The sequence below is a fragment of the Littorina saxatilis genome, linkage group LG9 (assembly GCF_037325665.1).
Source record: "Littorina saxatilis isolate snail1 linkage group LG9, US_GU_Lsax_2.0, whole genome shotgun sequence".
NCBI lineage: Eukaryota > Metazoa > Mollusca > Gastropoda > Littorinimorpha > Littorinidae > Littorina > Littorina saxatilis.
Window position 1 is genome coordinate 34,409,081 of NC_090253.1, and position 27,320 is coordinate 34,436,400.

Below are 27,320 nucleotides of genomic sequence, written 5' to 3' on the forward strand. Positions count from 1 at the left end.
AGAACGCAATTGAAGTTTAGTAGCAAGTTCACAGGAACCAAAACCCCATACCTCACATCCATATAATAAGATTGAAGCAATCATTTTATCGAACAGGTCAACTTGTATGTCCACAGGCAGTGACAATTGTCTACAAGTACGCAAGAGAACAAACATTGCCCTTGAGGCACGATCATATAGATTCTTGTGTGCGACTGAAAATTTATTGTTATAATTAATTTTAAGGCCCAAGTACATTACATCAAACACTACTTCGATTAAATTGCCATTATACGTAAACAATGGTTTATTTCTAATTTTACCTCTGGAGAAAACTATAACTTTCGTTTTGTTTACATTAATATTTAGACGCCATTTTAAACAGTATTCGTGCATTTTGTTTAAACATTCTTGCAGGTTTTTTTCAGACTCTGAGCAGATCACAGTATCATCCGCATACAGTAATAAAAACATTTGAAACAAAGCATTTACATCAGTATCATCCATTCCAACCACAATAGCCTCTCTTGACATAGATTGTAAACCATTACTGTTTTCCAACAGAAAAGGCTTTAGATCATTTAAAAATAGAGCAAAAAACAGCGGTGACAAGTTTTCCCCTTGTCTAACTCCACACAAACTGGGAAAATATCCAGAACACTCGCTATTAACTTTAACGCAAGACTTGGCATTTTCGTACATATTTCTTACAGTTTTTAAAAACTTCCCATTAACATCAGAACTAACTAATTTCTCCCATAAAAATGCACGGCGAACTTTATCAAACGCTTTTTCATAGTCTACAAATGCACAAAACAGTCGCTTCTTTTTGTTGAGAAAAAAATTTAATATACAATGCAGAGTAAAAACATGGTCTAGTGTTGAAAAACCTGTGCGGAAACCTGTTTGTTCTTGACCTAATTTATTATTACTCTCCAAAAAATTTGATAACCTAGCATTTAAAATTGCACTGAAAAGTTTTCCGAAGCAACTAAGTATAGTAATTCCTCTATAATTTGTGGGGTCAGCTTGGGAGCCTTTATTTTTGTACAATGGAATAATTTCACCTACAGCCCATTGTGTTGGAACCTTTCCTGACTGCAAAACAACATTAAACAACAATACATAAATATCAATCATTCGATCATGTGACGCTTTTAAATACTCATTAATTATTTTATCCTTATTGTTTTTCAGCTTGTCTATACATTTGATAACTTCCTCCTTTGTAAAAGGCGCATTAAGAAATTCATTACTTGCTTCGTTTAAGGGTTCATTACTATCATCCATTTCATTTTCATCACACTCTTGTAGTTTAGTGAAATGTTCGAAAAACTCCGAACAAGTTGGATAGTTAATTTTGGAATTATTTTTTAAATTTTTATTAAGAAGATTTCAGTATGCTTTCGAGTCAGTACTTCTTAACTTTCTCAAAGTTTTAACGAACTCATTATGATACAACTTGCATTCCTTTTTTATTGTCTTTTTGTATTCTTTAAAAGCACTTTTTTTTCATGTTCATTGAACACATTTTTAAAGCGTCTTGCTTTGTTTTTCGCACGTACAAATATTTTTCCTTTCTCTTTGCATATTGCACTAAACCATGGTTGTTGCAGTTTGAATTCCTTTGAACGTGGCTTTTTCATAAATTTTTGTTCTTTAATTACACCGATTTTCTCAGCAGAACAATTTAAAATATCACAAACCTTATTAGTAACACTATCAACATCATCTGTTGTCGTACTCTCACTTGTAGCTAGCATATTTTGTAATTTAGTTTCAACAGTATAAATATCGTCCTCATTCAGATTAACTGCAAAAGCTAACTTGGTCCCATTGTTATTATCCCATTTTGGTTTTGTGTACTTGTTATCCTTTTCTCTACTTTTAGACAGCAAATCTTCATTTTTGTTTTTTTTCACATCGTCTGCTAGGCAATCATTAGCGCGTACTTCATTCTGTTTTAATAGATGCAAAACAACAGGACAGTGTACGTCGGAATACATTTCACAAAATTCCATCACAGAAAAGTATTTAACTTTCAAGAACAAATCTTTTGACAGGATGCAATAATCAACAACGCTCTTATCCTTACATGTGCATTTACCAACCCCTATATCAACGCCAACTCTACCATTAGCAATAACTAAGCCAGTCATTATACAAAAATCAATCAAATTAAAACCAAGGTTATTAGTATTATTATCCTGTGAGGCCCGCTCACCTATTAGAGTACCAACCTCATCAGAGTCAAACAAGTCATTATCAATAAAACCTTCTGAATGCTGATCATCTTCATACAATATTTCACTCAGATGACCAGTGCGGGAATTTAGGTCTCCTAAAAGACAGACATAATCATTATCTACCCCAAACTGCATGTACACCTTCTAATTCAGCATAAACATCTTTATTATGGTAAGGTGATCCTTCTGGGGGAATATATAAAGCACAGAAAAGGGTGTCACGGCCAAGTATTTTCTTATCTAACTTAAAAAATAGCGCATTCTCACACATTTCTACATGCAAAAATCTGTACCATATTTTCATCTCTTCTTTTATCTTATGTGACAGCTTTTTTTCTTCAAAAATAGTTATATTATTAGCAAACACTTCCCGTACTAAAACTAATACACCACCTGATTTTCTGCGAAATTTTCCTCTATTCTTATAGAATGCTATATATCCTGGAATGTTAATCTCATCAACATCATCCAGTTTGCTCTCACTAAAACAAATAATGTCATATTTAGCAATAAAATTGACAAATTCAGGAAATTTTAGCTTTGAAGTGATTCCACAGACATTAAGTGCGAAGCAGGAGAGTATATCAGGATTATCCTCAATACTATATTCAGTACTAAAGGAATCTCCAATCTCACTATTAACATTATATACATCTATTTCAATAATAGATTTGTTACATACATTCTTAACATCTAACGAGTCAAAAAGAACATCAACATCTGACATTACAACAACATTATCCATTTCATGCGCATTGCCAACATCCAGAGAGTCATGCAAAATATGAACATCGGAAACATTTGCATACACATCAACAACATCAACATCATCAATACCACCACAATCCTTCACCACTCTGTCTTCGCCTCCCTGTTTACCACCATCATCACCCCAGTCACCGTTAAATACAAAGTCATGCACACTGTTTCCATCTTGTGGCATTCCTGCAGCACCATCATTCACACAACCGTTATCTGTAAAGTCATGAACATTGTTTACATCTTGGTAAGTAATGAAAGACGGCTAACTTTTCTAATGACACAATTAAACAATATAACTGTCTCTTTTTCCCTATTCTCAGTTTAACGTGGACGGCATGAGACATCGGGCGGGGGCTCCAAAAACTTGTGTGAAATTCAGTGTCGCACCAACTAAAGCAAAGAAAGTTTCGCGGTGTATTTTTCAATTGATCGTGATTTGTTTGTTCCTTATAATTTGTAGGGAATGACATTACGGTCTGTCCAATGTTCTACAGTTGTATGTGTGGAGGTGGATGATACTGGGCCAAACATGGCAGCTGAAGGGGTATGCTCTTTCAAGGGTATTTTTGACAAGAAAATAGAAAACTGTACACCTTGACATTTATGTTGAAATATTGGTCAGATGATGAACATTTCTTTCACATTAGTTATAAAAATTCAATTTGAGTCTTGTTATCTAAAAAAAAATGTGTGTGTAGACAAAACTCGGTTGTTATGGCGGCCAAATCGAGGACATGCAGCAGATACCTTCTTCAAAGAACTAATAGGCAGGTTTTTTTTATAAAAGTTTACAAGGCCAAAAATCCCTGGTTTAAATGGGCGGTTCTGGTGAGGTTATGCCCCCTCTTTTTTATCGGCTGGTAACTGGCACCACCTCGCGGCAAGATCACACGAGGAAGGAAAAAAACCTTGCATTGGTCCCAAATACAGTAGAACTCCCCCTTAGCGACCTCCCTGTTTACGACCACCCCCTTTTTACGACCGATTTTGCTACCACGGATGCATTCTACTATATAATGAACCCCCAGTGAACGACTCACCCCAAAACGCGACTTACGACCGAGCTTTTGGGGATGAATTACGACTTTCGCGCATTTGTAGTCGAGCAGACGAAAACAATACATGGCGGCTCTTGCTCCTCGAACTATCGCGAGACAAAAAAACAACTAAATCTCGCGCACGATAGAATCCGCAGTGACTTCCTTAGGAGTCGGGAAGACGCAAATCATCGTCAAGGATAATGACCCAAAACGCGATTTACGACCAAGCTTTTTGGGATGATTTACGACTTTTGCGCATATTTCGAGCAGACGAAAACACAACATGGCGGCTCTCGCTCCTCCAACTATCGCGAGAAGAAATAAAAACGAAATCTCGCGCGCGCGAGATCCTGATACATCCGGTTTTTTTCTGCACACTATCTTGTCACGACGACTGTCTTGTTGACAAACGAAGATTTGCGAAAGAAAAAGAAAAGCGCCGACTCTTGAGTAGAGAGCTAATAAAGTAATCGCTAATCGAGCGAAGTGGCAATCCGCGGCGACTTCCTTGGGAGTCGGGAATACGAAAATCCTGTGTGTCGTCAATGATAATGACTCGGTGTTATCTAGATGGTGAGAAGGGAAAGTACGCAAAGAGAGGAGCCTGTACGAAGACCTCAACGATTGTGGTCAAGTTTAGCGATGCAAGGCGACGAATCATTCATATGAGCGGAAAGATGATTCGGGAGAAAAGTCGTTATGCTTTCTATCGAGTTAAGACATTCGGATTTTACTGGTTGCGCCACAATGTCAAATGTGCTTCACTCAGCGGGGAGCGAGCATTACGCCATGAGTAAATTTTCTTTTAAATTTGAGTTCAAGTTGTTCTGCTGTAATGTGTTTGGGTGTGTGTGTGTGTGTGTGTGTGTGTGTGTGTTTTGATATGACAGTACTGCAACTGTGTGTTTGTGTGTAAACATGACAGTACATACACTGCAACCAAATTCATGACCGACCGGCCAAAAACTCAAACCCCCCTTTTAAGACCCCCCCCTTTTTACGACCTAATTTTCAAGGTTTTTCCAAAGTCGTAAACAGGGGGTTCTACTGTAGCATATCGGTTTGGTAACAGCTACAGGGGTGTACCTTAACTTTTTTTGCTACCGGCCAGGGGGGCCGGTAAGTCAAAAATTGAACCGGCCCCCCAAGAGTTTCGACACTCTGATGCACTCAATGCAAGAATGCATCCTGGACATTAAATCCTGGATGACATTTAACAAGCTAAAATTAAATTATGAGAAAACGGAAGTCATGGCTGCCTCCTCTCCACGCATGTCTACCTCCATCCAGCTCCCAGAGTCCATCACAATAGGCAATGCAGTTGTCCCCTTCTCGGTTTCAGTGAAGAACTTGGGTGTCACACTAGACTCCCACCTAACTATGAACGCACAGGTACAAAACATCACTCGTGCCGTCAACTTTGAACTCCGCCGTATTGGCTCGATACGCCATTACCTTTCTGAAGAAGCAGCTCTGACTCTAGTCTCTGCATTCATTCTTTCCAGACTGGACTATTGTAATGCACTGCTGTATGGCTGCCCCCAGTACCTCCTAAACAGGTTACAGAAATTGCAGAACAATGCTGCACGCCTGGTCCTCAGAGTCCGCAAGTCCGAACACATTTCCCCTCATCTCCAAGCACTGCACTGGCTTCCAATAGAGTCACGCATCAAGTATAAAATCGCATGCCTATCCTATGGTGCACTCACACAGACAGGACCCGCATACCTCACAGACATGACTCAGACATACACACCGGGCAGGACACTCCGCTCCTCAGCAGACACCTCTATCCTTTCCACTCCGAGAGTCAACACTAAATCTTTTGGTGAGCGCTCTTTTTCTGTTTCTGCTCCTCTCGTCTGGAACTCTCTCCCTGTCACTCTTCGTCACTCTGCCTCCTCTGGCTCTTTCCGCACAGGCCTGAAAACGCATCTTTTTTCACTTGCATACACATGCATGGAGTGTGTTGAATTTGTATGTATATATATGGCTTTTTCTCATTCCGTTGCTTTGTCATGTTTTTTGAGTTTTGAGTATTGTTTGCATGGAGTTCGGTATTAATTTTGCTTGTATGGTTTTGCTTGTATGACTTTGTTTTGTCTTTACCCTGTTTGCTTGGTCTTGCGTGCTTGGAGTGTGTTAAGCTTTTGTGTTTGCTTGCATGGAGTATGCTGAGTATGCTATGTTATGTAGATTGTGGGTCTTGTTCATTGTGTATGGTTTTTGAGTCACTTGAGAAAAAGTGACTCTATGTAATCGGTCAGTGTTAGTCTGTCCGGCCGGCCGTAGACACCACCTTAACGTTGGACTTTTCTCGGAAACTATCAAAGCGATCGGGCTCATATTTTGTTTAGTCGTGACCTCCAATGACCTCTACACTTTAACGATGGTTTCGTTGACCTTTGACCTTTTTCAAGGTCACAGGTCAGCGTCAAAGGAAAAATTAGACATTTTATATCTTTGACAAAGTTCATCGGATGTGATTGAAACTTTGTAGGATTATTCTTTACATCAAAGTATTTACATCTGTAGCCTTTTACGAACGTTATCAGAAAAACAAGGGAGATAACTAGCCTTTTCTGTTCGGCAACACACAACTTAACGTTTGGCTTTTCTCGGAAACTATAAAAGTGACCGGGCTCAAATTTTATGTGAACGTGACTCATTGTGTTGTGAATAGCAATTTCTTCCTGTCCATCTGATGCCTCATATAATATTCAGAACTGCGAAAGTGACTCGATCGAGCGTTTGCTCTTCTTGTTAGTTATGTTAATTCTAGTTATTGTAAAGCGCATTGAGCATATACATGATTATGCGCTATAGCAAATGTCCATTATTATTATTATTATAAAATCCCAACCGGCCCCCAACCGGCCGGGATTTCTTACAAACCGCCCCAGTGGCTCGTCGCGTGTTAACCACATACACAAAAGACGTACATTCATACTTATTATGCATACATGTGGATTTGCACTACTAATAACTACCACAAACACACACAAAACTTGATGACTAAAATGCTATATTTTAATATAATGATAATTAACCTTGTTTTAATAAAGAATTTAAAGGCACAGTAAGCCTCCCGTAAACCATCACAGATACGGTCAGGCTTTTACACACAGTACAAACACCCTTTCATTTAAACACTCACCGATTGAGAACATCCTAGGTGCCCTCCATAAAGAGCGAACAATTTTCAAAGAAATTATTTTTGCGTGGTTTTATCTTACCCCTGAGCCATCGTGAACCCGTGTGATCCAGTTTCCCTTTTTCACAATGTAGTCGTCAGTTAGTCATTTGAATGCGACTCGATGTGAGCTTATCTACAATAGCACGTTTTTATGCACGAAACAAACGGCTGTGGTTCACAAGAACTCTAGCGATGGCTTTTGACTGTTGAGAGGAACGGCGATATGCCGCATAAACCGTCGTCTGCTACGACCCTTGCGTGACCCTGCTTCCGGGCTTTTCTTTTTTCAAACTTTGACAACTTCGAATTGCACTGATCTTGTCTTGATGAAAAAAGAATTCTTTTATGATTAAAGAATATTTGACAATTTGTGTAACAAGCTGTCAATTTATTATTTAGATTTTAAAAGTTAGGTCTAGCGCAAAAACGCACCACGGTCCAAAAACATTCTGATAATCATCGATCCACGGCTATCGCCAGTTTAAGGGAAGTAACTCATTTTTGACCTGAGTTCAGGATGGGTCCAAAAAGTGTACGAGACAATCTGCAAAATTAATTCTTTAAAAATTGCTCGCTCTTTACGTAGGGCACCTAGGATGTTCCCGTTTGGTGAGCGTTCAAATGGAAGGGTGTTTGTACTGTGTGTAAAAGCCTGACAGTATCTGTGATGGTTTACGGGAGGCTTACTGTCCGGGCGTGATTTCCGGGATATTCATAACAGCCGACCAGCACCAAAACGAGGCGCCATTGTTGTAAAGGGCCAAGTCCACGAAAATAAATTCTTTGAAAATTTCTCACGCTCGACAGAAAGCAGCCAGGATGTTCCCGTTCGGTGAGCGTTTAAATGGAAGTATGCTTGTACTGTATGTAGACGCTCGGGGAGCTCTGTGATGGTTTACGGGAGGCTTACTGTGCCTTTAAAATAAAAGCCGCCACAAAGAAACAAGAAATTAAAACAACATTCACACCCTGTCACACAATTACACACTAAACCTCACTAAAAGTTACCCCCTTTATGTACCCCCTACCACACAATTTACAAAGTAATTTACTATGGAACTTTACTTACCACATAAACACACACTTTAAACAAAAGAGTAAATCAGCAATTTTTTAAAATTTGAATTATGTTTTTTGTTGTGTAAAACCAAGTATAAAAAGCTGACTACAATTTTTTTCTAAGTTGCTTTCTTGTTTTGTTTCTTTTTCTTTATGTGTGTGTTATTAATATTACTGTTAGATCAAGCAGATCGAAGTATAAAAGTTGCATACCATCCAAATTTACCACAGCTTAAGTCATAAATAATCAAAAGCATTATATTTCATTTCTATTTTTGAGTCACTTGAGAAAAAGTGACTCTATGTAATCGGTCAGTGTTAGTCTGTCCGGCCGGCCGGCCATCCGGCCGGCCGGCCGTCCGTAGACACCACCTTAACGTTGGACTTTTCTCGGAAACTATCAAAGCGATCGGGCTCATATTTTGTTTAGTCGTGACCTCCAATGACCTCTACACTTTAACGATGGTTTCGTTGACCTTTGACCTTTTTCAAGGTCACAGGTCAGCGTCAAAGGAAAAATTAGACATTTTATATCTTTGACAAAGTTCATCGGATGTGATTGAAACTTTGTAGGATTATTCTTTACATCAAAGTATTTACATCTGTAGCCTTTTACGAACGTTATCAGAAAAACAAGGGAGATAACTAGCCTTTTCTGTTCGGCAACACACAACTTAACGTTGGGCTTTTCTCGGAAACTATAAAAGTGACCGGGCTCAAATTTTATGTGAACGTGACTCATTGTGTTGTGAATAGCAATTTCTTCCTGTCCATCTGATGCCTCATATAATATTCAGAACTGCGAAAGTGACTCGATCGAGCGTTTGCTCTTCTTGTTTAATGAAAACATTATGATGTTCAGATTTCCTGATCCTAGAATTGTTTACAGGTGATCTTTATGCTTTTGATTCAGAAGAGTTGCAGAGTTGCACCCCTTATCCTATTGTTGAAGGTCTGTCTTTTCTTCTTTATCACATATACTGGATCGGTTTGTTTTTTTACTTCCTTAGTTGAAGGGAAATAATTGACAGCAGTAGTACTGTCACTACTTGTACTAAGTTGGTCAGCAAAGCTGGTGTTAACATATTTTAGAAAACGGTCTTAATGAGTATCCCTGCAGTCAATGACCTATACATTTCCCAGAAACTGGATCAGTGGTACATAGCAGGCACATCAAAGGAAAAATACAGAGGGGGAATATGTTTGCTCTGGATGGGCGGTCAGATCAAAGGCAGATGCATTGTAAAAGCTGGTTGGCCTTGAGACCTGGGTCGATGACCAGTACTTGCAATCTGAACACAGCTGCCTGTCCAGACACTGACCTTCTTGTTGTGTTCTTGCATACAACAAAGTGTAAGACGATGACACAGCTTGTGTGTTCAAGTGGGATGCTTTTTATTCCCGGTCCATGTGTGATCTCCTCGTTTAACAATGGCCGCTATCTTTTCGGTTCTTCCGAGATCATACGAGATTGATTAACATGGATCTGGAAATGGACTAGGATGGACACAACATTCCTCCCAAACTTTATAGAAAACCCAAACTACTGTATTTAAAATCAAATGCATAAGCCTATCCGAAGGATTATTTAAATCCTTCAACTTGCTGAAATTCCCTTTTTTAACATCTCAAGACTTTGGCACAACATTTTATATTCATCATTTGCATAATTAATAATCACAAAATGTGGTCAACAAAATGTGTATTAAATTACATATCTTATCCCAATTCATATATAGCAATTTACTTCAGTTTAGTGCTAGGACGCTGAAACTACGCTCACCCTGGTAAAGGGGGAAAAGTACCCTAAAAATAGAACAGCCTTGAGGTCACAATGACGTCATGACCGGGATACCCTCCCAGAATGCACTGAGCACGCATGCTCCCGCCGCCATCTTTGTAAATTCATTCCACTCTTCAGCGACTTGACTGCGGACGTGTTTTGGTCTACGCTCGGGCTATTCTTTAGCCCTCTGCTTCTTGGCAGTTCCAACCCTGGACACATCGTTTGTACTTAGCTTTGGCTGAGTTTGGGTGAGATTTTTCCAGTTTTACCTTGTTGTTTCATCTTCGTTTGCCACAAGTTAGTCTTGTTTACGTTTGACGTTTCTAGACTTTCGCCAATATGGCAGACAGTGAGAAGAAAAAATCTAGCGCTAGACAGGTGGGGACAACAGAGTCCCCGTCTAAGAAGGTGACTAAGAAAGCGAAGGGGTCGAAAACCACTGTTAGTTGTTTTGAACCAGGTTCTAAGACATCGTTTCATGTACAAATTGATGATCCCAAAAGCCCTGAAATGCCGGCGTTGAAGCATGGGTGCAAGACAGCGTCTGAGCTGAAGCATGTTAGCAAGACAGCGCCGGTTAAGTCTAGCGTTACGACAGATATAGAAACTTTTTCAGTGAAAGAAGATTTGTCAACTATGTTTGCTTCGTTTAGCGAACAAATGCGTGCCATGTTTTCAGCGGAGTTACAGTCGGCGAACGCGCAGTTGCTTTCTCTCCATGCGGGAGCGGATAAAGCAAGCGCAGGAGCGAGGGCGAAGGCAACCCCGTCAGCCACGGTGACGAGTGCTGATGTTCACGCTGAGCAAGATGCCGGTCTCGACAACTTTTCTGAAGGTACCGTACTGTCCCAACTTCCGCCCGGCGTCGGGCAGGAAGCCGTCAGTAGACGTGCGTCATGGCGAGGCGGCATAGCCCTTCCCACGCTAGCTCTCAGTACGGGAGACACGGAGTGTATGTCCGGCCAGGAGTTGCCGACGACACAAAGGTCTCAACTTCTGCCACGGGAGCAAGAAGCTGTCAGTAGAGAAACATACGGACGAGGCGGAATGACCCCTCCCATGTGTACTCTTGAGACAGGAGATACGAGGTGCTTGTCTGGCCACGAGTTGCAGACGGCACTAAGGTCTCTACTTCCGCCACGGGGGCAGGAAGCCGTCAATAGTCAGGCATCCGGGCGAGGTTTATCCCTTCCCATGCCTCGGCTTAGAACGGAAGACACGCTACCGTCGGTACGGCCTATTCAGGTTCCGGTATCGGCACAGCGTTCCACACTTCCGCCCGGGGGGCAGGAAGTATTCTCGAGGAGGGATGCTAGCGGTGGTTTTACCTCACAAGCACCTTCACTTCCGGGGGATACCACCTATGACGATGCTAGTCATTATGGTGGCGAACTTCCGGAAGGGGAATCGGAATATGAAGATTCCGCTGTGGATGATGATGCCAATGTGCGGTTACCAGCTAAGCTTAGCCATGCGGTAGCTATGGCAGCTCAGGTAGCTGCACGGTACTTTGAGGAAGGTGTGGTGTCAGCAGCTAACGTTACGGCACCGCCACCTTCAGCTGTTGGGGATTTTCACGCACCGCAAGAAGGGACACCAACTTTTAAGTTTCGGGAGTCTCCTTCAGTGGCGTATGAGATGTCTTTGATTCTGGCTAAGCGATCGGGATCTAGGGGTGTGACGTCTGTCCCTGTGCCTATTTTGTCGGAGCATGGTCAGGCGCCGGACTCGGCCAAGCCTTGGCTGGCTGACGCACATCGAGCCCCTCACGTCCCGCAGGCGGCACGTAGATTGGTGTTGAACGCTTACCCTCATAATCTCATAGATTCCTTCTCTTTGCCGCGTGCTACGCTCCCGGTAACACCGGAGTTGGCGGCGCTCAGGGAAGACACCTATGGCAAAGACAGGGCTGTCCCTTATACGGAAGCCTCTCTTTTGGGTTTGGAGGAAACGGGGAGATACGGCTTGGAGTTAGCGTCTCTGTCGGAGACTCTACTCAGGTCTCTCTCCCGTTCTATTGCTACGTCACTAGATCCGTTTGAATTTCGGAGTGACGCGAGTGTAAAGGACGTGACTACTCTGCTCGCTACTTTGGCTAAAGTCTCAGCAGAGCAAATGCGTTTTTCTGCACATCTTTACGCTCATGCGGTGCATTCGCGCAGGTCTGCGTTTCTGGCTGGCTCTAAGATCCAAGACAAGGCCACGCTGGAGGTGCTTAAGTTCTCGCCGTTCACGGACGGTTCCTTGCTGGGGCAGCCGTCACTTGACGCCCTCCAGAAGGAAACACAGGACAATCGTGACTTAGCGATCGCTAAGCTAGCTCAGCACGGGTTTACTAAACCTCAGAGCAAGAGCTACGGGCCACCTAAACCTTCCGCCTCTTCGGCGAATAGGGGCGGGGCTACGCAAGCCAGCTCTTCTTCAAGGGGTAGGGGAAGAGGCGCGCCTTACCCTAAGAAGAAGCCGTCTTTCGGCAATTCAAGGGGGTCTGGACGCAAAGCACACCCCCAATGATGCCCCCCCGAACCGCTACCCCACACACCCGCCTTTGGCGGCGGGCGGCCTGTCTCGGGCGCTCCCACTTTGGTCGCTAAAGGTAAACAGTCAGTGGATAGTGGGCGTAGTGCGTTCGGGGTTCAGGCTACTCTGGAAGGAGGGAAAAGCTCCCTTAACCAGAGTTCTACCGAAGTTCAAGTTTCCTGTCAAGCTGGAGGCAAAGACGGCGATACAAGCAGAAATTTTGTCTCTACTTCAGAAGGAAGCGATAGACGAAGTAACGGACCACAACTCCCCAGGTTTCTACGGGAGAATTTTCGTGGTACCGAAGGCTTCAGGGGGCTGGCGCCCTGTCTTAGACTTGTCTCCTCTGAACAGATTCCTGAGACAGATCAAGTTTACAATGGAGACTCCAGCGTCAGTCAGGGACGCACTCAGACCGGGAGACTGGGTGACGTCGATCGACCTGACAGACGCTTACTTTCACATCCTCATGCATCCATCAGACCGGAAATGGCTGAGATTTCGATGGGGAGAGAGAGTGTTCCAATTCAAGGCTCTTCCTTTCGGCCTTTCTTTGGCCCCTTGGATTTTCACGATGGTGGTACGGCAGCTGTGCTCTCTTGTCAGGCAGCAGGGCGTACGCCTCAGGGCTTATCTCGACGACTGGCTTATCCTCAATCAGGACCGGGAAGCATGCAGCGCCCATACGCGGTTCACACTGTGTCAGGCTCACGAGTTGGGTTTCTCGGTCAATCAAGCCAAGTCGGAACTTACACCATCCCAGGATTTCACGTACCTGGGAATGAGGTTCAATACGGCAGATTGGTCAGTACGCCCCTCACAGAGGAGGATAGACAAGCTGCAGGATCTAGTGAAATCACTGGCGGCACGGCAGCAAGCCTCGGTCCGGGAGCTGGCGTCAGTGCTTGGTCAAATGGAATCTATGGCCACTCTTGTCCCTCTGGGGAGAGTACACAAGAGGCCGTTTCAGGCAGCTTTGAATTCGGTTTGGAACCCCTCCTCTCAGGGATGGCAGGTATCGGTTCAGTTAGAAAGCTGGTTTCAAGAGACCACGGCTCAATGGCTGGAACCATGGATTTCACAGGGAGTCCTCATCACTCCCCCTCCTCCAGAGGAGGACTTGTTCACAGACGCTTCCCTGTCAGGCTGGGGCGCTCATCTCTCTCACCACACAGCCTCAGGCAAGTGGACAACAGGCCAGGCCCTCTCGCACATCAATGTGCTCGAGTTAGAGGCTGTAGCCCAAGGTCTTCAGAGCTTTCTGCCACTGGTGACAGGCAAGCATGTTCGTCTGCACACAGACAATACTACCGTTGCAGCCTACATCAACAGGCAGGGCGGCTCTCGCTCTCACACTCTGTCTCTCAAGGCATGCCAAATCCTGAAGTGGTGTCACCAACATCAGATATGGTTGTCAGCAAAATACCTTCCGGGAAAACTGAATGTTTTGGCAGACGCCCTCAGTCGATCATCGAAGGTACTCCACACGGAGTGGACGATCACCCACCACGCTCTACAGCGTCTGTGGGCTCAGGTGGAAAAACCAGTGATCGATCTTTTCGCGACACGGTTCTCAAGGAGATTACCAGTGTTCATATCCCCGTTTCCGGACCCCGAAGCCTGGAAAGTGAATGCATTGGAAGTCGCCTGGACAGGACTCACGGCTTACGCTTTCCCACCATTCCAACTTCTTGGAAAAGTGTTGAGAAAAGCAGAGTTGGAGCAACCATCTCTGGTTCTGGTCGCACCATTGTGGACAAGCCAGCACTGGTTCCCGGATCTCCTCCGTCTGGCAAAAGGTCCTCCCATTCCGCTAAATCTGGAAAAGGGAGAGTTACTACAACCACGCACCGGCATTCAGCATGCGAACCCACAGTCCCTGCTTCTTCACGCATGGAGACTGTGAGAAGATCCTTGCGTTTGTCAGGTGCCTCAGAGAGGACACTGGATTTGGTGCAGAAAGCGCACAGGAAATCTACAAGCTCAGTGTACGCTTCACATTGGGCGGCTTGGGTTAAATGGTGTGCAGAGAATCGGGTTGTCGCTGTGGCCCCACGTTCTATGCAGGTAGCTAATCACTTGTCATGGTTAGCAGCTCAAGGCAGCTCCCCCTCGTCTCTCCGAGTCAGGCGTTCTGCTATTTCAGCTACTTTGAGGCAGTTAGGTCACAACGTTAACCTCAGTGGAGTTATCGCTAGTGTCTTAAAAGGGGCATCAATAGATTTTGCTAAAATTAGAGCCCCAGTCCCTACATGGGATCTCTTCCTCGTTCTGGAATTCTTAAGATCGCAAGATTTTGAACCATTGCAATCGGCTAGCCTAGCTAATCTTACTCGTAAGACACTTTTGCTCGTTCTTTTGGCTACTGCAAGGAGAGGTAGCGAAATTCACGCGCTCTCAGGCTCTTCTAGAGACATAGCTTTTGAAAAAGATGGTGCTATCACCTTACGTTTTCGGCCGGAATTTTTAGCCAAAAACCAGAAGCCTGATCAAACTTCTCCTGTAGTCAGAATTCTTCCTCTTAGCAGAATTCTTGCTCCAGGGGACCCAGATATGTCTAACTGTCCGGTTCGGGCTCTTTCTAGTTACCTGTCTCGCACGGAGCCTATCAGAGCGAATCAGCAGAAACTGCTCTTCATCTCTCTGAACACGGCTAGGCATAAAGACATATCCAAGGTAACTCTTTCTAAGTGGGTCTCAACGCTGATTAAACAGGCGTATGAGTGGTGGCACGGAAAGAAAGGGGGGGGGCAGTCAGTTCTCCCTCTAACGTCGGCTCGAACGCATGAGGCGAGAGCCTGGGCATCCTCCTTAGCGGTGCTTCGATCGGGAAGACTGTCTGAAGTCCTCGATTCAGCCTACTGGAGATCTGAGGATGTTTTTATCAACTTTTACCTGCGCGACGTGTCCAGTACGCGCCAGGATGGTACCAAGGCCCTGCCAGCGATGGTAGCAGCAGGCCAATTGTTGGCTAGTTCATAGGTGAGCATCCCACCACCTTAATTAGCAATCTGCTATATATGAATTGGGATAAGATATGTAATTTAATCGAAAATTTTTGGTTAAATTTTGATTTGATTAATATACTTACCCAATTCATATACTGAAGTCCCTCCCGCCTACCCCGCTTTAGTTCCCCTAAAAATATAACGGGGTGCTTCGAGCGAATGAATTTACAAAGATGGCGGCGGGAGCATGCGTGCTCAGTGCATTCTGGGAGGGTATCCCGGTCATGACGTCATTGTGACCTCAAGGCTGTTCTATTTTTAGGGTACTTTTCCCCCTTTACCAGGGTGAGCGTAGTTTCAGCGTCCTAGCACTAAACTGAAGTAAATTGCTATATATGAATTGGGTAAGTATATTAATCAAATCAAAATTTAACCAAAAATTTTCGATTATCTTGCATCATGACATAATATCAGCAGAGTGTATCTCACTGTTAGTATTCCTTCCATTTTCCGCTTTCCACCATGGGAAGAATATTCTGGGTGGAGAGTTCGAATAAGCTTCACTTCTGAACACAATAATATATATTATCTCGTAAACATGTGTGTGTGTGTGTGCTTGTGTGTTGATGATCTGTGTGAGGAAACAAAACAATGCAAATCTGCAAATTAAGAGTTACATGAAATAGTTTGTTTTCCACGTTCGTGGGAGTGGCATAACAAACAGCTACCAAAATATAACACAATCTCACACATAAAAGAACACGCAAGACTGGCTAACGTTGGCCAGATCAGGTGAGCCTTATGGGCCTTGCTCAGACCTGCTTCAGCTTCTAATATATTCAAATTAAACAGGTGAACCTTATGGGCCTTGCTCAGACCTGAGTGATATCTACACATAATTTCCTATCACTTTCTGGAGATAGGCAGGCGGTGTCGCACAATCGGGGCGACTGGGCCTGTGAGCACTTTGATAGTCAATGCATTATCTCTCATAATCTTTCAAGTATGTTGGAGCATGGCGTTGAAGTTGGGGGCGAACAGGCGGAGAGGCATCGGGACGATCAGGTTGAGCAGGGGTCATGGCCGGCTGACTGTGCAACGGCGACGTGTTGGGTGCCCGTGCAGTAGTTGGGAGACCTGGGCCAGTTGGAGTGTGGAACATGGCAGGTCTCCTGGGTGAGTGTGCAGGTGAAACTGGTCGATTGGTCGGACTATTGGGCTGCACCGGCAATTTGCTGGTCTGTGAAGTATAGGGGAATGCCCGAGCTTCAGCCTCGCCGTCTTCCTCTTCATCGTCGTCTTCTTCCTCTTCATCGTTGTTAACAGGGTGATCGCCCTGGATCGGTTTGAAATGTGACGAATTTCGCACAATGGAGTGATTTCCTCGTTGAGCAGTCAGCATGCTGCCCTTGTTCTTAATGACTACGTAGGGAAGGGGGGAGTATGGTGTGGAAAGTTTGTTCAGTTTCTTTTGTTTCACCAGAACATGGTCACCAGGATTGATGTCGGAGAGTCGCGTGTGGCGTTTTCTGTCGGTGAATTCTGTCATCTTCCTTTTGCTCAGGAAATCGTTGTGAACCATCCGCGTGTGTACGGGGATGGGGTCGAGAGGAAGAGAGCAATCTGGCAGGCCAATGTTCATCTTGCGTTTTGTAAGTGCTTCAAAAGGGGAAACACCTGTGGAGCTGTGGGGAGTCCCTCGGAATGCGAAGGAATGGATTGGATTGGATTGGATGGATTGGATAAGATTTATAGTCCAGTGAGGTTACCCTCATGGAAATTCGGGCTGCTTTCTCCCTGGGGAAAGCGAGCTGCCATACAATATACGGCGCTACCCATATTTTTTATTTTTTTCCTGCATGCGTGTATTCATGTTTCCTGAGACTTAATGCCGTGTGAGATGGAATTTTTTTTACTTTATTCCAAGTCCCACGGGTATTTGATGGACATTTTTATCTATGCCTATACAATTTTGCCAGGAAAGACCCTTTTGTCAATCGTGGGATCTTTAACGTGCACACCCCAATGTAGTGTACACGAAGGGACCTCGGTTTTTCGTCTCATCCGAAAGACTAGCACTTGAACCCACCACCTAGGTTAGGAAAGGGGGGAGAAAATTGCGGCCTGACCCAGGCCTGAACACGCAACCTCTCGCTTCCGAGCGCAAGTGCGTTACCACTCGGCCACCCAGTCCCATATGGAATGTGGGAAGTTGTGTCTTCCAGTTTAGGTTGGCTGCCGTAGACGAGCGGATGTTTTGATCCAAGGTGCGCATGAACCGTTCGGCCTCGCCATTGCATGGCTTCAGGCCACAGCGGGGTGATCTTGCGATGGTGAAACCCAAACTGTGTCGCAAAATGAGAGAATTCTTGTCCATGAAAAGGGGGCCCATTGTCAGTTTTCACTGTCTTTGGAATTCCCTGTCGTGAGAAAATTGTCTCCAATTTTCGGGTCACAATTTTTGCAGATGTGGACGAGATAATCTCAACTTCTGGGAATCTCGAGTATTCATCAATCACCACCAGTAGATAGTCACCGGAGGGGAATGGACCCGCGAAATCAAGTGCAAGTGCACTCCACGGCTCTGATGGGAGGGGAGTACTGATGATTGGTTCACGAGCTTTGGGTCCGGGGTAGGAGGCTTGACAGGGTATGCATGATTTGACAGTTTCCTCGACCATTTTGTCAATTCTCGGAAACCATACCTTCTCTCGGAGGCATTGTTTTGTTTTGACGATGCCTTGGTGTGCTTGGTGAGCAATGTTGATGACCTTTTCACGAAGAGTTTTCGGGATGACTAGTCGATGACCTCTCAGGATGAGCCCATCATGCATGGAGAGTTCTTCACTAAAACGAGCAAAATCAGACATGTCACCATCTTGCCACTGTCCGGTTTGAATCGCTCGCATCACCTTCTGAAGCTGGTCATCTCGTTGCGTCTCAATTCTGACTTCGTGTTTAGTCATCGCCACAGGGACTGCGTTTTCGGTCACGTAGTTGATGTATTCTTCACCTTTGTTTTTACGCTGGGGTGTCGACTGTGGGTGTCGACTGATGTAATCAGCTGGATTGAGGTCATCGCGTCCCGGGGCATAGGTAAGAGACATTTCATATGGCATGAGGCGTAATCTCCACCTCTCGATGCGAGCTGTCGTTGGCTTTTGGCTGTTCACGATCCCGAGAAGTGGTTTGTGGTCTGTAACTACGGTGACAGAGGACCCATACAGGTAGAGGTGAACATGTTCCACTCCGTACACCACAGCCAGCATCCCTCGATCGGTTTGTCAATAGCGCTGTTCTGTGGGAGTGAGAGCTCGGCTGGCATAGCAGATTATCTTTCCTTCCTGTGTTAGAATCGCACCAAGACCAACTGGACTTGCATCCACAAGGATTTTTGTTGGTTTTCTTTGGTCAAAGTAGCTCATGACTTTGGCGTTGGTGAGGGTTTCTTTCAGACAGTTGAAAGCCTGTTGTTCCTTATCGGACCATTCCCATGGAGCGTCTTTCTTTGTCAGGTTTCTTAGTGGCTCTGTGATCGTTGCGTAGTTTGCGATGAATCGAGCCACGTACTGCGTCATTCCAAGAAGGGATCTCACTTCGCTGACGTTTGTTGGTGGTGGACTGTTGATGATCGTTGACACCTTGTCTGGACTTGCTGCCACGCCTTTCTTGCCAAAGATGTGACCAAAAAATGTAAGCTCTGAGACTGAGAACACACACTTTTCCCTGTTGAGCTTCGCCCCGTGATTTTGAAGTTGCTGGAGTGTTGCTTGAAGAGCCACGTCGTGTTCTGCTTGTGTCTTCCCATGTATGATGATGTCGTCGCTGAGGTTCTTTGCACCTGGGATGTCAGCTAACAGCTCAGCTATGGCGTTTTGGAAGATTTCTGCGGCAGGGTTTACCCCAAACAGCAGTCTTTTATATCGTCGAAGACCGACATGGGTTGAAAACGTAGTGATGTATCTGCTTTCCGGGTCGAGCTCCAATTGATGATAGGCATTGGACATGTCCAACTTGCTGAAGACTGTGGACCCGTTGAGGTCAGCGATAAGGTCATCGAGGGTTGGCATAATGTGGTTCTCTCTCTTGATAGCTTTATTGGCCTCTCTCATGTCGATGCAGAGCCTCACACCCTGTTTCTTGGGCACGACTACCACAGGGCTTACCCATGGTGTAGGACCCTCAATCTTTTTAATGATGTCTAGCTTTTCGAGTCTGTTCAGTTCTGCCTCGACGTCTTTTCGTACGTGGAAAGGTATACGCCTGTGTCGTTGGGCCACAGGTCTGACAGACTGATCAATGTGCAGCTTGATGCTGATGTCCTTGATTTTCCCCACGCCGTTGCTGAACAGAGTATGAAATTTGTCATCAGGGCTTAGTGCAAAAGTGAAATGGACTAGGCCAAGAGTTTCGGCCATGTCAAGGCTCATGAGGTTGTTGGCCTTTTTCACTTTATTGTCGTTGACCACGTAAAACTTGGCTGGAATACGCTGGTCGTTGTAATTGACATCAGTGGTCACAAAACCTATGATGGGTAGGGGCACATCTGAACCATATGCGAAGATCAGAGGGCATGGGCCATACAAGGGCGCTTTGGGACATACCTTCTTGTAGGTGTCAAATGTCATGAGACTCACTGATGGCTCCAGTGTCAATAAGTAGGGGGACTGGTTTGTTGAAAATTTGCACCTCCACTGACAGAGATTTTGACTTGAGGTTTGAGACACTGAAAACGACTTCATCGCTTGAGTAGTAGGGATTGTCGTAGTCTTCATCCACTGTGGATTCATCATCAACCTGCGTAGAATGGAAGATTTGTCTTACCTTTTGAGGTGAGGATTCACAGACGCTCGCGAAATGTCCAATCTTAGAGCATCGCCTGCATTCCTTGCCTCTCGCTGGGCAGGAACCTTTGTGAGGATAGCTACCACCACAATAGCGACAGCGAGCACCACCATTAGACGAACGTTGACGTTGAGGGTTGCTGCTGTTCCAAACACCACCACGGCCAGATCCACCACAGCTGAAGTTGTTGCCACGACCGAAGCTGCTGCCACGCTTGGAGTTGCTGCCACGTCTGTAGTCACCACCACGGTTATAACCTGCACCGCTCGCATGGGAGTTGTCGTGTCTTGCTTCATTGTCACCATGGTGATGGTATGTGCGTCTGGGGTTGGGTTTGACGCTGTTGATGCACCGGCACCTTCAATCTCGGTTGCCCTGGCCTCAGAAAGTTCGTAGGAGCGAGCATCATCAATGACTTGTTGAAGGTTTGAATTTTCTCTCAGAGCCTTTCGTCTTACCTTGGATGATGAACATCCTTGGACCAGTTGTCCTAGTATCTCTCTATCCACATCATGGAAATCACAACGATGTGCGATCGTTTTCAAACGCGTAAGGTATGCATCAATTGTTTCTGATGGTTGCTGAATAGTGCCTCGAAACTTGAATGTGTCATATGCAACGGGTTTTTTTTGGTGTGAAATAGTCAGTCAGACTCTTTTTCGCAACTGGATAGGTGTTATCAGCGCCTGTGACAGCATCCACGCCTTTTTGAGAAGTTGTCAAAAATTTCATACACTTCGTCACCTGCGTAATGAAGGAGTAGTGTTTTCTTGCGATCACCGGCCGTTACATCCAAACCGCACAACATATTTTCGAGTTTGTCGATCCATTTCTTCCAAAAGATCCCTGCACTGCCTTCTTCCCCTTGGACTACAAACGCTGGGAATGATGGAAGAGACATCCTCGTCGCCAGTTGTTGTGTTCTTGCATACAACAAAGTGTAAGACGATGACACAGCTTGTGTGTTCAAGTGGGATGCTTTTTATTCCACGTGTGATCTCCTCGTTTAACAATGGCCACTATCTTCTCGGTTCTTCCGAGATCATACGAGATTGATTAACATGGATCTGGAAATGGACTAGGATGGACACAACATTTCTTACCCGGGGTCAATGATTGGTCAGCGCAGGATAAGATAAGAGAGGGGGTGAAGTGAATAGCGCAAAGAGGAGGGGGGTGGGGGGGTGGTAGCTATTTTGACTGCTGATGTAATCGCCAGGGCTCGTGGCACTGGAGGGGTGATGACAGGTCAAGTGAGGCGGAGGGGGGTAGCTGTCTAGCCACTGTGTCTGGCCTTGATTTGTGGTAGTCCTGAGTCCTTCTCAAAGTGGGGGAGAGGGGGGGGGGGGATGAGTGGGCAGTAGAGAATTGACAGATTTTGAGATCGCCCGCGAGAGATATTTGTTTGCCGGCGGTTCCTTCGCCCGGCGGGCGATTTCAGAGGAATTTCGAACCCCCCCCCCCCCCGACGCGATTTGAACCCGCCGGGGGCGATCAGGCGACCGCCAATATTCAGCCCTGAGCTCGTGTGTAAGTCTTGCATTTTATACGGTAAACAGACAATGGTCGGTTCTGGTGAGGTTATGCCCCTTCTTTCTATCGGCTGGTAACTGGCGCCACCTCGCGGCAAGATCACAGGAGTTTTCTAGCGTTATCACCCCAGAAGCGCTCATTGCAGAAGATACCATTCAACATGTGCAAGTACTTATTATGCCTTTCTAAATTCCGCTAAATTTTTTTTATTGGGACCCAAAATCCACGTAGCTTAAGTTTTTTTTCGTGTCCAAAATTATTACAATCTTTCTGCCCTATGCGCATAATTAAAACATCATTTTCGAGCCGTCCTTTCACAACAAATAAAATTGATCAGCAACAACAACGAAATAAGAAAAAATTCAAATAGTATGGCTCCCTTGAATATTGAAGTGACACTTAGATTCGGGAATGCATACATTTTTCTGCATTTCGTGTTCATGTGTAACTTACGACACACCGCATTTTTCAATTAAAAAGCAGCATTGGTGGGAAAAAATGCAATGATTGGTGTACACAACATAAGAAAATACCCACAATATCTCTAACCAACCTTCACCTTTTCCAACATTCCCTTTACGAAGGTAACATTTCACCTTGAAACATTTTTGTGTCCAGTTTTGAACATATAATGAATGCCATATAACATGCTTGCTTGTTTTAGCCGATGGTTTGGTTGTTTGTACATCCTGCATTAACTAAACAATCATTAGAGCATGAAAGATATAACAATTTATTTGAAATTTTGTCATGCTAAAGGAAAAGGAGACAAAAGAGCAAGGTGTTTGCTAAATCATGATGTCCCATTAAGTTGAAGAAACTTACGCAACATTTTATTGGGGAAAGTAACAGTGACTGCATCTATACTGGTTTGTGGTGTATATTATTCGTGATAATATTAACAGCTATTGTGTTTTCAGCGTAGCAATAGGGCCCGATATTCGACTCGTCGGCATTATACTTGTTCGAGTCTAAATATCGGACCCTATTGCTACGATGAAAACACAATAGCGTTTATATAGCTATTCTGACATTAAATTCTGTGTTAAAATCATGTTTTTGTCAGCAACAAGTACCAGAATGGTCCATGTCGTTGATTGCAGACGACGGTTCCCTTTCCGCATGAAGCCACGGAAATAACCGAACATTGAAAAACCCACGGACATGTATTACGAAGAAAACTCGAGATAACCGGATGTTTAACATTACGTCAAAATGCTAGGAATTGTATGACGTCATGACGTATCATGCTTGCCTACGTAGATTGTATGTTCGCAAGTCTGACTTCTGTTGGGAATTCGCGTGGTGAAGACTGCGGTAAATCTGTAGATGATAAGAGAACAAGGATTGTCTCAGAAGAAACGACTAAATGTTTCAGACCGGTAACTTCATTTCAACATTGCACTATACAATGGACGTTCTATGTGACAGGAGAGTTTGCTGATTTTGTGTTAAACATTGGAGAGATCGTCTGCTAGAATCAGAGATAGGTCGCTTCAGATTGCAGCTTCTGGAAATTTGCACGGTTTGTTGCCTGTTAAAGAACTGGATTTTACACGTAATGTATGTCATGTACACACACAAAGCAAATGGCATCGTCTGTCGACTTTTCACACAAACAAACCTGGCGAGGTATGCGTGTACAGTAGAACCCTCTGTTTACGACTTTGGAAAAACCTTGAAAATTAGGTCGTAAAAAGGGGGGGTCTTAAAAGGGGGGTTTGAGTTTTTGGCCGGTCGGTCATGAATTTGGTTGCAGTGTATGTACTGTCATGTTTACACACAAACACACAGTTGCAGTTTACTGTCATATCAAAACACACACACACACACACACACACACACCCAAACACATTACAGCAGAACAACTTGAACTCAAACTTCAAAGAAAATTTACTCATGGCGTAATGCTCGCTCCCCACTGAGTGAAGCACATTTGACATTGTGGCGCAACCAGTAAAATCCGAATGTCCTAACTCGATAGAAAGCATAACGACTTTTCTCCCGAATCATCTTTCCGCTCATATGAATGATTCGTCGCCTTGCATCGCTAAACTTGACCACGATCGTTGAGGTCTTCATACAGGCTCCTCTCTTTGCGTACTTTCGCTTCGCTATCCTTCTCACCATCTAGATAACACCGAGTCATTATCCTTGACGACACACAGGATTTTCGTATTCCCGACTCCCAAGGAAGTCGCCGCGGATTGCCACTTCGCTCGATTAGCGATTACTTTATTAGCTCTCTACTCGAAATATGCGCAAAAGTCGTAAATTATCCCAAAAAGCTCGGTCGTAAGTCGCGTTTTGGGTCATTATCCTTGACGATACACAGGATTTGCGTCTTCCCGACTCATAAGGAAGTCGCCGCTGATTCTATCGTGAGCAAGATTTAGTTGTTTTTTCGTCTCGCGATAGTTCGAGGAGCAAGATCCGCCATGTATTGTTTTCGTCTGCTCGACTACAAATGCGCGAAAGTCGTAATTCATCCCCAAAAGCTCGGTCGTAAGTCGCGTTTTGGGGTGAGTCGTTCACTGGGGGTTCATTATATAGTAGAATGCATCCATGGTAGCAAAATCGGTCGTAAAAAGGGGGTGGTCGTAAACAGGGGGGTCGCTAAGGGGGAGTTCTACTGTACTTTATACACGTGGAAGAAACCGGAACCATGCGTCTTTGTTATTGACAATATGCTTTTGGATATTGAGAAAAATAGCCGACTTCCGTAGCATTATGCTTTGATGATCGGAAGAGACCATCCAATCACAGCCCCCGAATTCCCCCACGTGTTCATCAGAATAGCTATATAAACTACTCACAAAAAGTCAAGGAACACTTTTTATATTACGCAATGCACCAAAACCAGTCATGACATAATGATGATCGTTCGCACATATTTAATTTCATTATTCGACAGTTTGAATACAAAACAATCAAAGCGATGAATGGACAAATCCATTTTTGGCAAATTTTTAAACACAGCAGGGATCATTTTCAAAAGTCACCAAATTTTCAAAGTTCATTCGACTGTGTGAAAATCAAAGTCAATAATGAGTGCTGCCTCCACGATTTGCCAGGCACTCAGTGCAGCGATGTCTCATGGACTCGACAAGCCTCCTCAGGTTAGCCTGGGGTGCAGCCTGCCACTCTGCTTGAAGGAATCCCCAGAGCTGTTGCAGGTTTTGTGGTGGAGGGTGGTTGTCGTGCACTCGGCGCTCCAGTGCATCCCAAAAGTTCTCAATAGGGTTTAGATCCGGACTACAGGATGGCCAGTCCATCCTGACAACCCCTGCTTGCTGGAGAAAGGCGTTTACCAGCCGAGCACGGTGCGGCGTGGCGTTGTCATCCATGTAAACGGAGTGGGCTCCAATCTGCTGTAATGTGGGTACAGCAAAACGGCGAAGGATCTCGTCCCTGTAGCGCTGGGCGTTCAGTCTGCCTTGGATGAGGTAGAGGGGGGTTCTGTGATGGGCAGAGATCCCACCCCATACCATGATGGAACCCCCACCATGGGCAGTCACCTGCTGAATGCAGTCATCGTTGTAGCGCTCCCCCTGTCGCCTCCACACGCGCACACGGCCGTCGTTGTGCTCCAGGCTGTACCTTGACTCATCAGTGAAGAGGACCACAGCCCACTGCTGACGTGTCCAGAGAATGTGACGCCTGGACCAAACTCTGCGAGCTCTCTTGTGGACGAGGGTCAGCTTGGGGCGCTTGGATGGACGACGGGCGTGGTACTGGGCAGCATGCAGGCGGTTGCGAACAGTCTGTGTGCTGACGTTGGTGTTGGTAGCAGCCCGTAATTGCCTTCTGATACGGTTTGCAGTGGAAGTTCGCACTGTCTGGGCCTGTCTTGTGATGAAACGATCTTCTCTTGCTGTGGTCTTCTTTCGTCTGCCTGGGCGAGGCCTGTCTTGAACTAGTCCAGTGGCCTGGAAGCGCTGTCGCAGTCTTGTGATGACGGAGGGGGACACCAGAAACCTTCTGGCAATCTCCCGTACGCCAACACCGTCTTGGAACCACCCTATGGCTCTTCCTCTGTCCAGCAGGCTTAACTTCTGTCGTCCGACCATCGTGATGTTGTGCCTGGTCCGCCCAGGCCCTGGCTTTTATTGAGTAACCAGTGACCAGTGTTCACAGTCAAAGCATCAAGCTTCCACGTGCAGTGCATCATTTTGTCAGAAACACGCTATAGAAAAAATGGTGAGTCAGCATAAAACGGTAAAATTTTCCAACTTTTCACCAATTTTAAACGCTCAGCCACTGACGCCCGAGTAGCACGTGCAGCACACCAAGCCTGTACAACAAAGGCAGGAGTCCACTCTGTGCGTGTGTGTAAGATCAGCGTTGTAGCTTGCAAAGTTTTGACAATAGCATCAATTTGCAAAAACACATGAAAATGAAGGGTGTTCCCCAACTTTTTGTGAGTAGTTTAGTTCCATAAACAGTTACAGTCAACTTAAAAGTTGATTTTGGGATTGTTAGCAATGTTTTAAATTCATTATGAAGCAAGATTTTGTGGACTCATGTCCACATATTTTGGCCCAGTATCGTGCACCTCCATATATACATACTCCAAGATCAGGAAAGGGGAGTCAACTACCAAGGAAACATACCCAGACATACCTCATGGGCCCCTTATTGGCTGTGACAAGGGCTCTATATGGGCTTGCCCGGAGGGCTACCGGATGGCGATGATCATTGTCTCAAAATGAGCCCCTCAAGGGCAAATGGTGGGCACCCTCAAGGGCCACATTGGGCCCCTTGAGGGCAACAGGTGGGCCAACCACATGGGCTACGGAAGGGCCCCTCATGGGGTAATGGTGGGCGCCCCTTAAGGGCCAAACAATGCTCCTTTAATGGCGAATAATGAGCATGCCCTTATAAATACAGTAAAACCTCCCACTAACGACCCAGAAAATGTGCAGAGAAAAAAATCAGTCGTAAAATGGAGGGGTCTTTGTAGGGAGGTTTGAGGTTCATCACAAGGGAGACAACTGCTTGGCAATCCACTTGCGGAATTCACTCTTCGCTGCCTCTGTTTATCAGGGGTGGGACTTTTCCACGAATCCGCGTATTTCCGTGGACACAACTGACGAATTCCGCTGGAGTAATCTATTTTTCCGCGTCCCATTTCATCACAGTATCTATAACTTGTTGACTGAATGATATGGAGAGAAGTGAAGATGGAACAGAACACTGGAGGCTTGAGAGTTAAACTATGATGACTGAAAACTCCTGATAACTAATAGTCATTTTGAGCTTCAATGCATTGAATCATACTATTGGATTATGGATACATGGTTCGTTACCTAAGTATGCACCATTACAATGTTACCATTGGTGTGTGAAAGTGTGTTTGTTTTTGTGTGTGTGTTTTTACATTTAGTCAAGTTTTGACTAAATGTT

General features: G+C 44.9%; 1 protein-coding gene across 1 annotated transcript in view; it reads left to right on the forward strand.

The window, feature by feature from the left end:
- LOC138977067 (universal stress protein in QAH/OAS sulfhydrylase 3'region-like) overlaps positions 1-27,320 on the forward strand; it is an 85,728-nt gene that overhangs the window by 16,783 nt on the left and 41,625 nt on the right. The gene's annotated exons all lie outside the window — the stretch shown is intronic.